The following is a 13,548-nucleotide window of genomic DNA, read 5'->3' on the forward strand; positions in this document are numbered from 1 at the left end:
AAAGAGATTACAACCAAAGGAGATTAACCCTCTCACCTATCCTAGGAATTACAGAGTTTAACTCTCACAACCTAAATCCCAAATACACCCAAGTCACTCACACATCGATACCAAAAAAAGAGAACAAATAGTGCCACACCCAAAGACCAGTAGAGAAATGGATTTTTCTCTCACTGATCAGACAAGGAAACTGTCTTCAAATGTGCAGCCACAACAAAGAGGAGCAGCAGCTCCTTTATCTCTCTCTCTCTCTCACACATGGTGCAAACGGCACCTCCAAGATGGTGAGGCACACTGCCCACACCCCCCGCTCTATTGCATGCTCCATTTCTCCCTTTTATAAACCCATGCAGCAACTCTCCAAATGAGAGCAACTGCATGCCAAGGGAGCCACGTGATGGTCAGTCAAAAAAGCCTTGAGACATGCACCATTAGCAGCCCATAAAGATGCCTCGAGCCATGCTCCTTGTTTCCTCTATTTGACAAAAGACCATCCCTTTAATAGCATGCCCACGTGAGTTGCTGCACTCCAATTGCTTTAGGTGCAAATCACTCAAGTGTTGGCTCCCACTTCATCTCTTTGTCTCTAGCCTTTCAACAAAGATGGCATGTGCCATCATTTCCCATTTGAAAAGCCACGGCATGACAAATGAAGAAAGCTAGCAAACAACAATAAAGTGGCCCTTGCACAATTAATTAATCAATACAATTTGGGCCAATTTTTAACAGTTATCTTGTTTCCAAACAATGTGTCTCTCTATAGTAATTTGGTAGAAGTCCCTGACTTCACCGGTCTCTGAGTTCCAACTGCTATATAGCCTGTAATTGCTGAAGTTGCAGTGTTCCTACAAGTGTTCCATACACTACACCAAGTCTACGCCATAGGTACAACTAATATTAAACTTAGAAAAACTAAGATTAATCCTTTGATAATAGCAAATGGATTTATTTAAAAGAAAAGGAAATATAGTAGTTAGAGCAGAAGATATTTATTTAAGTGAAATAGAAGCACAAGAATTCCTTAGGAAAGATTTTGAAAGAACACAGAAAAATAGGATCAGCTTGTATCAGCTAGGTAGATTTGAAAATAAAAATAGCGTAGTAAGCAGCATAAGCTAGGATGAAGTACGTTGTATAGATAAAGAAGTTACTCTTAATCTATTATGCCAAGCAACAATAGAACAATTTAGGTAGTTATATTATAGGTAGATCCATATAGGAACCATAATGATTGGAAAAGAAGGACTAACTAGAGCACAAGTAGGAACTAAAGCACTAGTATATATATATGATGATAGTGATAGATGGGATCATTTGAAGGAAACATTTTGCATATCATGACTTGGAATGAATTTAGCCACAACATATAACACATAAACATTCATAATGACGGATAAATTATGCTTATTCTAGTTGAGCTAAGCCTTTTTCATTTTAACTCAAGCATCTTATGATCTAGTCTCTTTGAGCACAAAATAGAGAAAAAATGTTAAGCTTTTACCGTTGTAGACTTTTCTTGGAGAACCAAGAATGATAAACTTGTTGGAAAGGCCTTCAATCACCTCTTAGAATGTAGATTGCTCAACCAAGAGGCTCCAAAGCAGAAGACCTTTACCTCACCACACCAAAATGGACAAGAGATGAAGAGAAGATCAACCAAGAGGCTTGAGATGCTAGACTACCTCTTAGTTGGTCCGATTTTTGGCTAAGAAATATGAGAGGGAGGTTGTCTCTCCTACACATCAAGAACTCCAAGTTGAAATGCCAAAAATCCTAACTAGGTTTTGAGTCAAGTTTGGCTTTTATCGGAAAAAAACATATAAAGGGAGAGAGATAATTTCTCTCACCAAATTTTGGCCAAATGGGAAGATGGGCCTCACTTGAGTCCTTTAGATTTGTGTTGTCATACAACACTTATCCATGTGCCCAATTGGCTTTTGGATATTTTGTCATTCTTCTTTTAAATCATATTTAAAGCTGAATCCAATTCTTTATGTCAAAGTTAATTTCATAATTAACTTTGAATTATGAATTAAAACTTAACCATTAAGTTACACTTATAGTCTTACTATTTGACTCGGTGAATTATTTCGGTCAAACATGTTTTCTATGACCTTTGACTTTCGGCCTTTGACTTTTGACTCTTAGTTTCTTTTCTCTTCATTTGTTCTTCTGATCTCATTTCTCGGTGTGAGATCCATAGGTTCCTTTCAGCAAGCTAGTGGGTAGACTCAACTTCTCTGAGTTGACTTGTGAATTACATTCCACCATTAAATTCTTCCTGTTAATGAAGGTCAATTATGATTGAACCTTTCAGGACTTCCACAAACCATGGTTGAAGCCCAACAGCATGTCATGGTTATCCGAGCTAAATAGGGTGTATGGGAGAACCTATTCAAATTGGAAATGATTGTGCAATTGAATCTTTCTCTTATACAATACTCCTTATTCACATTATTAGATAATAGAATCCAATGTCTTATATCCTAATGTGAATTATTCCTTTATATGATTATCCTAATAACATTTGAAGACCTCTTCTTTCAAATCTTATATATTACTCTGCGCAGAGATTTGATTAATCATATCCTTGGAGTATTTTCTCTTCTTACTGAAAGTAGAGATCCCTTGTTGTACGGCACGCCGAGCCTCATATAGCCTCACCCGACATGCCTCAAATAGCCTCGCTTGCCTTGAATATACCAAGTCATGGCATGCAATGGAAGCACAAGGCTCAAATAGCCTTACTTGAATTGAATATGGCCTAAAGCAAGGCATGCCTCACATAGCCTCAGTTGACTTTAATATGGTACCATGCCATGGCACACCAAGCCTCACATACCCTCGATTGACAAACCTCAAATAGCCTTGTTTGACAAGCCATAAACCCTAAACCCTAAAACCTTGATTGAGTGAAAAGCCTATAGACAATGCTTGGGTAAGGTCAGAAGAGGATAAAAGTATGGCACCATCTCTGTCATATGCTTTATTTTTTTTGAACCCACGTCTATACGGCGAGTGCCTTTGCTTTTTCATCTAAAAAAATAGCCAATTTGTCATCCCGTGACATTAAGGAAATTAACTTTACAGTGTGGATTTCCCGGATGCTGACAAAATTGTTTTGCAGGTTTGTCCTTTTCTCTTTGCTAGGTTGATTGTTTTGCGATTTGTATTGGCTTCAAGTCCAACATAGAAATCCAATCTCCTTGCTAGTAGCTTGAGGTCATGAAGGTGAGTTCTTAAATGATCATCAATCCTTTTGCTCACAAGTGATTTTTTTTGTTTTTTTGTTTTTGTTTTTTTTACAATACCCCTGAAGCTTTGCTTGATTTTGTACAAGCTTGATTGGAGAATATCAAATGCTCCATTTTTTTTTTCATCGGCTGCACAACCCCGATCCCCATTGCAAGTATGAGCTTGGTAGCAGTGCGTGAAATTGGTAGGAATATGCTTGTGTGTGTGTTTTTTTATAGATTGGGAATGCCACACACGGCGCAGAGGACACGCTTCCTGCACCTCCCCTCCTTGAAATGCCCGACACAGCTACTGACATGGTGCTTGCGGTGCCACCTCAACCCATAATGTGAGCAACCCTCCAAGAAGAGACATTTATACTTCAAGGGGTGTCCTTTCTTCCGCCAAACATTCGGTCCCTTCTTCGGAGGAGCCTTGAGCCTTCCATTTTACCACCTTTTCTAGCAGCTTTGCCCTGTGGCAAGGTTACTGACAATGACGGTTGGGTTGGTGATACCTCTACCAAGAATGCTTTCGTGGAGCACTTATCGAAGAAGAGCTTGTCCTGGCTGGAGTGGGAAGACTCTTTTACTGCATTCAAGGCTTTCTTCGACGGTGGTGTCAAGGTCCTCATGTCCATCAACGAACTTCTTCCCCTTTGCTATAGGTTTGAAGGTTATGTGACATTCCAGGGTGCTCTTGTGTATCCAGAAACAGTTGAAGCTTTGAGCAGATTCGTTGATAGGTATGGGGTCTTTATGGAGAGCACGCATACCCTCTCTGCTTGCTCAAGGAGTGTGGCTTTTCAAGCTCTTGACTTGGTGCTTTCTAGGATGGATAACATGCAGCTCTTGAACATTACAGATCATAGACTTCTTTGCTGGCGAGACGCAATCTGCGAAGCCATCCCTTGGGGTTTCACATGGATTTTCTTCTTAACTTGCTGAAGAATTTAGCGCGTGTTGTCTTTGGGGCAGGGGCCATCTATAGCATGAAGTCGTTGAAGGGAATATTGTGCGAATGGTGTTGTGTAGAGATTTGTAAAAACTCTACAACCAAACTTTGAGAGTATAAATCACCTAGCATGCCATATCTAATATGAAATCAAAGTAAGAGCGGAAGCATTAAATAAACTACGGATTCATGCAAGTCTCATTTGGTCCCAATCTTTATAAGTCTATGAAAGTGTGTACCAAAGACTCTCTAAATCCTATTTGAGAGAAAGATAAGATGTTCATACCATTAGAGCGAATCTTGAAACCAAGAATGGTGTTCAAGTAGAGGGAGTGGTCGCTTTATTGTTGGCTCTCTCTTTGATGTTGATTCTCCACCTTGTAGCTCTCCAAATAGGTACAAAGATATGCACCTCCCCAAAGCTCTTCACCAAGGATTGAATGGGATGAGAGAATGAGTAGACAACAAGTGAAGAGTGGTGCTAACACCTTCACTTGATGTGATAGATTCAAGGGGTTAGGGAGAGAGAGCTTGATGTTTTCTCTCTTCCAATTTCACCAACTTGAAAAACCCTAGGATGATAGGATTCCATAGCTACACACTTATAGGATAAAAAATGTCACAAGAGTGACAAAAATGCCCCCAGGCCCTAGTGTAGCCACACCCCCTTTTGTGCGTGTCATCTTTTGCTATCTTGGTCCAACACATTAATCCTATAATGTGTCACATATGTGCCTAAGTCCACATGGTCAAATCTCTTTTGAATTTCCAAGTCATATGGGACCTTTAATTAAAGTTTCATAACTTTAATTGAATAATTAAATTAATCTAATCAATTTAATTACTCTAGTGACTTAACTAATTTAATCACTCACTTGTCTAATGAGTGCTGGTCCCAGTCATCCTTAGTTGACCGTGTCAAGTGTCGGGTCAATCGTTTGACCTTTGACTTTTGACTTTGACCTTGGATTTTCACATTGACTTTGACCAAGTCACAAAATCATTTATTCTCTTCATAATTTCCCAATCGATTCCTTTTCGGTGTGCGATCTTATAGGTTCTAATTAGCGAGGTAGTGGGTATGAATGATTCACTCTGAATCAAGTGTGAATTGTATCCCTCCATACAATTCTTCCTATTGGCAAAGGCTAATTATAATTAGTCCTTACAGGGCTTCCACAAGCCATGAGTGACACCTAGCAGTATGTCATGGCTACCCAAGCTAAAAAGAATTCATTTAGAGAACCTAGTCAGTTTGTGATTACAATGCAATTCAATTCTTCTCTAATTCAATACTCTACGTCATATTCTCGGGACATGGTAAACTTGTGTCAAAATCCCTAATATGACATCTCTTGATTATATGATTCAATTGGATGAAATTGCAAACATTCTTGTTTCAATTTCCATCCAATACTTTGGCCAAAGATTCACGAATCATATCTTTAGAGTATTCTCTCTTCTTACTAAGAGCATAGATTCCTTGTTGTACATTCAACTGTCTCGGCGTACACGCTGAGAATCCTGAGGAACACCTTTAAGTCACATCATTTTGAAACGACCGTATAGAGCTTTCAAAGAGAAACAACATATACACAAGACAACTGTGATGTCTCAGGTCTAAGGATTAATTTGCATTATCACAACTTAGAATTCTTTGTTTGACACTTGTGAGTAAGACTTCCATACAAGAATTCTAGAGTTTATCGCGTTCAGTGGACTCCATCTTTTATAGAGCACCTACACATCTGTCTCAGTGTCTTCGAATGACTTGAGACTAGTCATCCTCCCAATTGAGCAGACATAATGTGTACCAGTCTTTGCAGGTCACCATTGTCCAATTGGTGATCCTATGACTAGGAACTGTTGCGTCGATTCAGCTGCACCAAAATGGATTTAGTTGCATCCTCAACTTGTGATACTCGCAAGTGCACGAGCTGTTCGGTAGTATAGCATATGTAAGTGCGAGGTCGATTCCACAGGGATTGGTGATTGAATAATCCAATTCAGTTGTCCTACACAAAACAGAAAAACAAGAAAGAAAATAAATAAAACAAGAAAGAAAGAAAAGAAAATAACTCAAGCAGATAAGTTCCCAAGTTCAATTAGATTAACGGATTGATTCTAGCTAAAGTATGATTAAGCCATGGTGTTTGGTCCTAACCTTGTATTTCTAATTCCCTAATTTGATTATCTGTTGTCTAACCTAAACTAAGCATTAGGAATCCATTAAGCATAGAAGAACATTTTAAACAACCAAGTATGTATCTAATCCTTGTTGTCGAATGTCCATACATACTCTTCCTATTCATAGTTCAATTCGAATTAAAGCATGGTGTCTACTCTTAATTCAAACCAAGATAGCTAACATGCAAGCCTAAATGGTGATTAATCATTCAAACTAGCATATTAACTTATAAGCATAATGAATAAGAACAAAAACCATAATTGAAACTTGGAAACTAATCAAACTTGAAACTAAAGAAAAGAATTTACATAACAATGAAAAGTAAAGTGAAACTAAGAAAAACTTAAAGAGAAATTCAGCACAAAGATTTCATTACAACAATTGAAAACTAGAAAGAGAAACTAAGAGAATTTGAAGGAGAGAAGGGAGGGGAGCTCTAGAGAAGTGTTTGAGAGCTCCCCCCTTTTGGGGGTGTGTTTTGAAGCTTGAAGACTTCTCTATTTATAGGGCTAAGAGGGAGGAACATCATGATGAATTCCAACACCACCATTCCTCTTTTAATACAATCTATAACTCCCACTTCATCTTGTCTATGTTAGTGTGGTTGGAATCAATTCCATCACATACTTCTTTTGCTGCTCTTGAAGCTTTCTTCACATGGGTTTTCAAAGGTGTTCAATTGTGGCTGCCTTTTGCTGCGAACCCATGTGGTTTTCTTTTGGTTGTTGAAAAGAAATGATTCTTCTGAACCAGGCTTGGTGTAGGAAGGCCTGAGGTTTCAATATGCATCCAATGAGGCTAAAATTTGGATATGTCATAATAGACACCCACTGGAACAACGCTTATCAAGAATGTATTCCCATCTGAGCAGTACAAGTGTACGTTTTGGGCCTTGCAAGTTGACTGCCGAAAATAGACTGGAATTGACAATGCATTGCAGTCAGCTTGTGGGCTTGTTTTGGGCTTGATCTTCCCTCCTAAAAAATCTGGAAAAATCTGGATCTTCAAAACCTTTGAATTAACTTTCCAAGAATATGCAGCCCAACTCAAGAAAAAATCGAAAAGACCTTCAAATGTCATTTTTGGCCCAGTAACGCAGATGCTGCCAAATTTGACCTTAAGCTGCCAAAACTTGCATAACTTCCTCTATGGGACTCGGAATCATGAACTATAAAATTCTCCAGAAACTAGACTTCCGTATCTTTCCAATGATTTATGACTCATCATCTGGTTCTTCTTGAGGAAGTACAGTCCAATTCGTGAAGTTGATTGATCTGCAGACACCGTTTTGAGCTAACTTGTCTCCAAAATGCATTTAATGAGTCTCAAGCTTATTACACTGAAACAAACACAAAATTTATTAAAAGCACAAGTTTAACTCAAAAACATAATCAAATCATAAGTTAGAAGGGTACAAAATGATATATAAATATGCACCGATCAGGAACATTTTAGGATACGATATTTATATGTATGGAAAGGTCTCATGCATCTAACTTCTTTAGACCACTTTCCATTTATATCTTAATCCATGGACTTGTTACTTTGTGTACGTTATTGATCGGTGCATAATTACATATCATTTTGTTCCCTTCTAGCTTTTGATTTGGTTATGTTTTTGAGTTAAACTTGTACTTTTAATCTCTTTTGTGTTTGTTTCAGTGCATTAAGCATTATGACTCATTTAATGCATTTTGGAGTCAAGCTAGCTCAAAACTATGTCAGCAAATTAGTCAACTTCACGGATTGGATTGTACGTGCTCAGGAAGAACCAGATAATGAGCCATACCTCATTGGAAAAATGTGGAAGTCTAGTTTCTGCAGAATTTTACGTTTCATGATTCCGAGTCTTCTAGAGGAAGTTATGCAAGTTTTGACAGCTTAAGGTCAAATTCGGCAGTATTTGTGTTACTATGCCAAAATTGACATTTGAAGACTTTTTCGATTTTTCCTTGAGCTGTGCTGCATATGGTTGGAAAGATAAGACAAAGAGCTTCAAGATCCATATTTTTCCAGATTTTTCAGAATGGAGGAACAAGCCCAAACGAGCCCAAACGAAGACTGCAATGCATAGTCATGCATGACATATGCATGAGCTAATTATTCATTGTGGGGAAGTTAGGTGAAGTAGATTCATTACTTATAATTAGAGTGGTGTTTTACAGCAGCCAAAGGAAATAAAAGAAGATGAAGTGGGAGCTGTAGCACTAAGCCTAAAGAGAAGAGGACATGTTTTCAAATGCAATTGTGTGTTAGGTGAAGTGAGTGTGGTTAGTGAACTCAATTGTATAATTAGATTTTTACTTCCCCTAGGCCTATAAATAGTGAGGTTCTCCAAGCTTTCAAATACACCCCAAGGAGGGGAGCTCTCAAACACCTCTAGAACTCCTCTCCCTTCTCTTCTTCTCCATTCTCTTCTTCTCCCTTCTCTTTCTCAAATACTTTCTCCCCCTTTTCTTCTTCTAAATTCTTCAAACACCTCTCTCTTCTCTTCCAAAATTCTCCATGTTCTCAAACACCTTTCCTTTCTCTTCCAAAATTCTCCATGTTCTCAAACATCTTTCCTTTCTCTTCTAAAATTCTCCAAGTTTTCAAACACCTCTCTCTTCCCTTCCAAAAATTCTCCATGTTCTCAAACACCTTTCCTTTCTCTTCCTCAAATTCTCTAAGTTTTTCTTTAATGTTCTCAATTGTTGTACAAAACCCTTTTGCTTCTTAGTTGTAATTTATTTTTCATTGTAATGTAAATTCTTTTTTTAAGTTTTCAAGTTTGATTAGTTTCCAGGTTTCAATTACAGTTCTTGTTCTTATTCATTATGTTTATAAGTTAATATGCTTGTTTCAATGATTGATCACCATTAAAACTTGTATGTTAGCTATCTTGGTTTGAATTAAGAGTAGACACCATGCTTTAATTCGAACTGAACTATGAATAGGAAGAGTATGTATGGACATTCGACAACAGGGATTAGATACATGCTTGGTTGTTTAAAACATTCTTCTATGCTTAATGGATTTCTAATGCTTAATTTTAGGTTAGACAACAAATGATGAAATTAGGGAATTAGGAATACAAGGTTAGGACCATACACCATGGCTTAATCATACTTTAGCTAGAATCAATCTGTGAATCTAAATTGAACTTGGGAACTTATATTTGCTTCTTTTATTTATTTTCTTTCTTATTTTCTATTTTGTGCAGGGAATCAAATTGAATCAATCTATCATCAATCCTCGTGGGATCGACCTCGCACTTACATATGCTATACTACTGAACGGCTCGTGCACTTGCAAGTATCACAAGTTGAGGATGCAGCTGAATCCATTTTGGTGCAGCTGAATCAACGCAACAAGTTTTTGGCGTCGTTGCCTGGGATTGGTAACATAGCTTGATTCTATTTGGTTTTCCTACTTTATTTTTCATAACTAGACAGTTTCATGTTTTTAAGTTGATGATGTTAATTGATAAGTTGTGTTTGTAGTCCAACGAAAAGGATGATTGCCTCCAAGCAAGAGAATTGGGTTTGAGTCCCAACTTACACAACACAAAAGAGGTTCAAGTAGCATGTTGGTTATTTCTAGTTTATGGTTTCATTCACTTGCTCTTAATTAAATATCTTGTTCAAGTTTGCATAAACACCATATGAATCTTGGACTGATTAGTGAATGAAAGGGTAGATGTTGAAGACAAACTCCATGCTTAAATTCTACTTGGTTCTCTATTGTTCTTCTTGTTCCTAATGGGCTCAGAATTTGTGTTTCGACTAAACACCATAGCTAAATTGTTTTTTTCTGAATGCTTGATTAAAACCACACACCATATGGATAATCATATTTGAGAAAGAACGAACTCCATAGGCTAGTTTGATTTACTTTGATGCTTGTTACTTTGAAGCATGGAATTGGATGTGTGTTGATTTTCCTTTTTATTTTAGTTTTTATTTCCTAATCCTTTTAATTCTGTTTTAAGTTTTCTATGTTTGTTTTAGCAATTTAGGATAGCTCAATAAAAAGGGAGAGAGAAGACAACTTCAATCATAAGGATAGGAAGTGTGGAGTAGTAGGAGAAGTCGCGACCTCCAAATGCATCCATGCTCAACCTAATTGCTTCAAGGGGGAGTATTCCGATCCTTTCTCTTTACTTGTTTTGTTATTATTTTAGTAATTTTAATTTTCTATTTCTTTAAAAACAAAAAATTAAAAAATAATAATAATTAAGCATTTTAGTTTGTCATATAAGCTGACTTTTGGTAACCCCAGTGAGCAACCTCCGTCTATACAATGTCTAGGAGTTCTTTAGGAGTTCGGGTTTTAAGTAGGACCATTGTGACCCTTCCAACCTTCCCGGAACCCCTGGCTGTGTTTTCAGAGGTCCTTAACTGGTCATCCTTGAGTTGTTTGTATATTTGTGTGTTCTTAAAATAAATTAAAATTTTTATTAAAAAGAGTTTAACTTAAATAAAACTTGAAGTTTGGGTTTTTTTTTTTCTTGTAAAAAAATTGCAGTTTGGAACTTCTTTGTTTTCTTTTCTGTTTAGTTGTTTTTTTTTAATTTTAATTTTAATGTTTTGGTGTGGTTAGTTAGTATCTTTCTGAGTGTTAAAATAAAAAAATTTAGTTCACTTTAAATAAGGTTGCATCACTAAAAACTTAAAAACAGTAAAAAAGTAAAAACAAAAACAAAAACACAACAACAACAACATCATCATCATCATCATCATCATCATCATCATCATCATCATGGCGCACTTCCTAATTCCACAATAGGAGCCTTTAGTTTGGCCTTCTTGATATCCTCTCTCGGGTTTCACGCACCGCTTCTTGGGGCTCATCCCTCGGCTCTCCAAGGCCTCCAGCTATTTTTACATGTCTTTAGAATAAAAATCTACCATCTTTGATAGCTTTTCATTCTCTTCCTGTAATATTTCAAGCTAGCGTCGGTTCTCCTCTGCCTTCTTTGCTCTATCCTTTTTCAATCTTTTGATGTCATGCTGATATTCATCAGCCCAATTTTGCTCTACCATCTACTGAGCTCTCAGTACTTGCACCTCATGAGACTTCGCAATGAGGCGATGCCCCACACTTGCGATAGATACCGCACTTTGCATGCTCAGTGCCACAACGTCGCTTACTAACCGGTTGTCATCCCTCGTTCCCAATATGCACACATCCCTAGGAGTCACCAAACTCCTCACAACTCCAGTGGAAACTTCGTTCTCAAGGAGTAACAAGTTGTTTACTGTCACTGGTCCTCGTGAGGAAGCAACGTAGGGCATCCAGACCGGTGCAACTCCTTGCCCCCATGTCTGTGTTGGCGGAGCTAGGTTAAGATCTAGAGAAGAAGGGAAGGAATACGACATTTTCTTTTTGCTTTCTTTTTCTTTCTTTTTCTTTCTTTTTCTCTCTTTTCTCTTTCTTCCTTCCTCTCTATTTTCTTCTTTCTTTTCTCTCTTCTGCATGGTTGTAATTTTTTTTCTCCCCTCATTTCCTTTTATAGACGTCAATTATGACAAACCCTAGCCATTGCAGCATCTAAGCATTTTCTTATTTTCCCGTGTTCCTCGAGCTTCACAGCCTTTTGGCTTCCCAACCGTCCCCAACTAATTTGTAGCCACGTGCCCTTTCTGAACGAACGTGTTTAGAAAAGTCGTCCCGACTTTCCATGGCTCCCGTAATTTCCGCTTCGGAATCTACGGTGCCTCTATTTGTCGACACGTGGCTACTGCTTGTTGCCCGTGACTTACCAGGAGACGACATTAGGACCCATGTTTCAAAATCCAATTCACGTTTCATCTCAATTAAGAAAAAAAAAAACGTGTGGGCTTCAGAATTCATTATGGGTCAGGTTTCAGCGTTGTTTGGGTTTCAAAGTGGGTTAATTTCATAGTGGGTTGGGCTTAAAAAATGGTTTGGGTTTCAGTTTGCGTAAGCCTGTGTGATTAGGGGTTACTATTTTGTTTTTTGTTTGTTTGTTTGTTTGTTTTCGTAATTTTTATTTTATTTTAATTATTGTATTTATTGTATTTTGTGATATATATTTACTTTAGTACCTTCCATTTGTGGTTATGACATTACTTGTTCCTAAGTTTTAAACATTGAGGACAATGTTCATTTCTAGGTTTTGGGGTATTGGAGTTTAACAAGTAAATTTGGTTTTTCTTAATTTTTTTATATAGTATTTTTGCTTGTTTTTGTTTTTTTATTTGAATTTTGTTTTGTTTTGTTTTTGTTTTTGAGTCACTTTCCGAACACATATGATGGGATTGTGATAAATGTTTGCATGACTTAAATGAAAATTGGATTTTATTTTATTTTATTACTTTTTAAAAAAAGAAAATATTAAATAAAAAATTAAAAATTTAGAAAAAAATTAAAACAAAATTAAAACAAAATTTGGCACCGTTCAAGCATGATATGTTTGAAACCTTCTTTACATTTGCCATTTGTTTCATAATTTTCCAATTAAAGGGTTTGCATGATCCAAAGAATTGTATCAAACATAAATTAGACTTATATAACCATATAATGTGAGCTTTTGAGCCTTGTGCTTCATTTCATGAGTGTTATACACATACTCATATTTTCTTGTCATAAAAGTTGTTGTTTGATCTCATTATTCATTGATTTGGTTGAATGCTTAAAAGTCATTCATTCTTATGCTATTTGATTTCATGACATTTAAGAAATGATATTATTTCATGACATTTAAGAAATGATATTAAGGCCCTCTTTGGATCGTTTGTGCCTTTCAAGCTAACCTTATGCATGATTTTCCATTGTTTACCATTTTGAGCCTACATGTAAACCTTTTCTTTCATTTAACCAATTATATTTCCTCGCCTTAGCCTGAAAAACAAATATTTACCTTTCTAAGGAACTCATGAGCTTTAATTGGGATGTGTTTTTCATACTAAGTTTGGGAAGGGGTGTTACATTTCAAGTTTCAAAAAAAAAAAAAAAATCACACTTTTGGTGAAAGAAAAGAGAAAAGTTGTGATTAAATGGTGGTTGACTGAAAATTCATTTTTTGGTTTCTTTATTGGCCTTCAAAATAAATTGGCGGTTGTTCAATTAAAAGAAAGGAGTGTGAATCAAATTAAATGGAAGTATAAGGAGTTTTGATCATGTAAAAGAGAAAAATCTAATCGTGATGATTCGAAGTCTTGAAAACA

The sequence above is a fragment of the Prunus avium genome, chromosome 5, assembly GCF_965620075.1.
Source record: "Prunus avium chromosome 5, drPruAviu1.hap1.1, whole genome shotgun sequence".
Classification (NCBI taxonomy): domain Eukaryota; kingdom Viridiplantae; phylum Streptophyta; class Magnoliopsida; order Rosales; family Rosaceae; genus Prunus; species Prunus avium.